The 3,340-nt window shown below is 39.6% G+C and overlaps 1 pseudogene; it reads left to right on the top strand.

Annotated features, from left to right (window-relative positions):
- Positions 1-2,145: 2,145 nt before the first annotated feature.
- On the top strand, positions 2,146-3,088 carry LOC137205065 (mitochondrial import receptor subunit TOM6 homolog pseudogene; annotated as a pseudogene).
- Positions 3,089-3,340: the final 252 nt, after the last annotated feature.

Raw genomic sequence — 3,340 nt, 5'->3', positions numbered from 1 at the left:
ATATAAAGAAGGAACCACAATGAAATGAGTAGGAGCAGTGGAGATGTAATCTAGTCAGGACCTACCCTCCTGGTGTGGCAACCCATAAGTCGGAAGGCTATCCCGACCACAGGGGTCCTTCCCAAGAAGGGAGGGGTCTGAGCCCCATATCAGGCTCACCAGCTCAGGAGTCCTGAACTGGGAAGTTGAGTACCCAAATGTCTGACTTTGAGAACCAATGGAGCTTACATTCAGGAGAGCTGGAAGGCTGTAAGAAACTGAGATTCTGCTCTTAAAGGGCATACACAAAAACATTCGCTCCAAGTCCCAGCACAGAGGCACCAGTCTGAATGGCACCTGGGTCGGACCTACTTGCTGATCTTGGAGAGCCTCCCAGACAAGCAGGAGGCAGCTGGGAAACCTCCTGGGGACTGAGATGCTAGTGGCAACCATTTGGGGGGAATTTCATTCTACCACATTGATACCAGCGCTGGTGGGAGACATTTTGAAATGCTCCCTCTAGCCTATTAGTGCCAGGGGCCTGCCTCACCCACCAGTGTACCCATAGCAGTCAGATGTCATCGGGCCTTGTAGCTAGCTGGGCAGGGACCAGGCCCACCTATCAGCACACCTAGAGCATTCAGCCTCATTACAATAGAAGGGTGCACACAGTCCACATAGGAGACACCCCTGGAGCATGTGGCTATGGTGGCTAGAGGGTACCATGCTGCTGGACTCCATAGGACATCTCCTACGTAAGGCTACTTCTCTGAGATCAGGAGGCATAAAAGACCTACTTAGTACATAGAAATAAACACAGAGAATTAGGCAAAATGAGGACAGAGGAATACATTTCAAATGAACAAAAATGGCCAAAAAACTCAAAAAGAGCTAAACAAAATGGAGATAAGCAATCTACCCAATGCAGAGTTCAAAGTAATGATTATAATGGTGTTCACCAACCTTGGGAGAAGAATAGATGAATACAGTAAGAACTTCAACAAAGAATTAGAAAAAATTTATATAGCCAATCAGGATGCAATAACTGAAATGAAATATACACTAGAGAGAATCAGTGGTAGATTAGATGACAGAAAAGAGCAGATCAGTGATCTGGAAGACAGAGTAGTCAAAATTACACAAGCTGAAGAGAAAAAAAAAGACAAAGGAGTTTTTAAAAATGAGGATAGTTTAAGGAACATCAGGGACAACATAAAACATACTAACATTCACATTATGGGGGTCCCAGAAGAGAAAAGAGAGAAAGGGTAGAACACTTATTTTAAAAATCATGGTTGAAAACTTCCCTAATGTAGGGGAGCAAAGAGATATCCAGCTCCAGGAGACACAGAGAGTCCCAAACATGATGAACACAAAGAGGTCTACACCAAGACACATCATAATTAAAACGGCACAAGGTAAAGATAAAAAGAAAATTTTAAAGGCAGCAAGAGAAAAACAACTAGCACATACAAGGGAACCTCCATAAGTACATCAGCTGAATTTTTAGCAGAAACTTCACAGGCCAGAAGGGAGTGGCATGACACATTTAAAGTGCTAAAAGGAAAAAACCTACAACAAAAAATACTTTACCTGGCAAGGTTATCATTCAGAATTGAAGGAGAGATAAAATGTTTTACAGACAAGTAAAACCAAAAGAGTTTATTACCACTATTCTGGCCTTACAAGAAAATGTTAAACGTTTTCTTTAAGTGGAAAAGAAAAGATCATAACTAGAAATACAAAAATATACGAAAGAAATACTCTCACTGGTAAAGGTAAATATAAAGTAAAGGCAATAGATCAGCCACTTAAAAAACTATGATGAAGGTTAAAAGACAAACGTCGTGAAATCAACTACAACTACACTAAGCAGTTAAGGGACACACAAAGTAAAAAGATGTAATATATGATGTCAAAAACATAAAAGGTGGAGGAGAAGTAAAAATTTACTACTTTTGGAATGCATTCAAACTGAAGCAACTATCAGCTTAAAACTATCTAGTATATATAGGTCAATATACATAAACCTCATGGTAACCACAAACCAAAAACCTACGATAGATACACAAAAAATAAAAAGAAAGAAACCCAAACTCAACACTAAAGAAAATCATCAAATCACAAGGGAAGAGACTAAAAGAAGAAGAAAGGAGCAGAGAAGAACTACAAAAACAACTAGAAAACAGTTAACAAAATGGTAATAAGTACATACCTATCAATAATCACTTTAAATGGAAAAGGACTAAATGCTCCAATAAAGACAGAGTGGATAAAAGGATTAAAGAAAAAAACAAAAACAAGACCCATCTATATGCTGACTACAAGAGACTCACTTCAGATCTAAAGATATACACAGACTGAAAGTGAAAGGATGGAAAAATATAGTCCTTGTAAATAGAACAGAAAGAAAGCTGGAGTAACTGTACTTACATCAGACAAAATAGACTTTAAAACAAAGACTGTAGCAAAAGACAAAGGGGGCATTACATAATGATAAAGGGGTCAATCCAAGAAGAGATATAACATTAATAAATATTGGTGTTGGGGTGCTGCTATGGCTTCCAGTGGGGCCGGCGTGATCGCTGCGTGCTCGGCAAATGAAGCTCCCGAAATCCCAGACAACGTGGCTTCGGGGCATCTACTGCTTCACCACCGATAGGAATGACTTCCGCAGGAAATTGATCCTCAATTTGGGACTCTTTGCTGCCGGAGTTTGGCTGGCCAGGAATTTGAGTGACATTGACCTAATGGCACCTTAGCCTGGAGTGTAGCCGTAAAGACACATGGAACCCCTGTGCTGTACTCGAACCTTCCAAAAACAGAGCCTCCGATCTGTGACCGTCACAAGACTTGCCCTGATGACGGCTGAAGTTTGATTCAGATGGGCACCTTTCCTTCCCTGCTTGATTTCCTTTTCTTTGCTGAGTCCACTCAGAACACCCTTCTCTGGTCAGCAGGTAGGGTTCAGCTAAAGGGTTGTCCTGTGTTCTGTAAAGTTCTGTATATAGTTCCAATGTTTCTGCAGGGGATGATCTTTGCTCTTGTCCTGAGGAATATTCTAATGGTATTTTAACAAATAAAGACTGTACACTAAATAAATAAAAATAAATAAATAAATAAATATTTATGCACCTAAGATAGGATCACCTAATATATAAAGCAAATACTAACAGACATAAAGGGAGAAATTGACAGTAATACAATAATAGTAGATAGATCATGGATAAATGGATAGATCAACCAGATAGAAAATCACTAAGGAAACATAGGCCTTAAACGACACATTAGATCAGAAGAACATAATAAATTTATACGGAACATTCCATCCAAAATGTAGAATACACATTCTTTTCAAATG

Source organism: Pseudorca crassidens, chromosome 13, assembly GCF_039906515.1.
Source record: "Pseudorca crassidens isolate mPseCra1 chromosome 13, mPseCra1.hap1, whole genome shotgun sequence".
NCBI lineage: Eukaryota > Metazoa > Chordata > Mammalia > Artiodactyla > Delphinidae > Pseudorca > Pseudorca crassidens.
The sequence above is the reverse complement of the archived record's forward strand: the minus strand, read 5'-3'. Positions and strand labels throughout refer to the sequence as shown.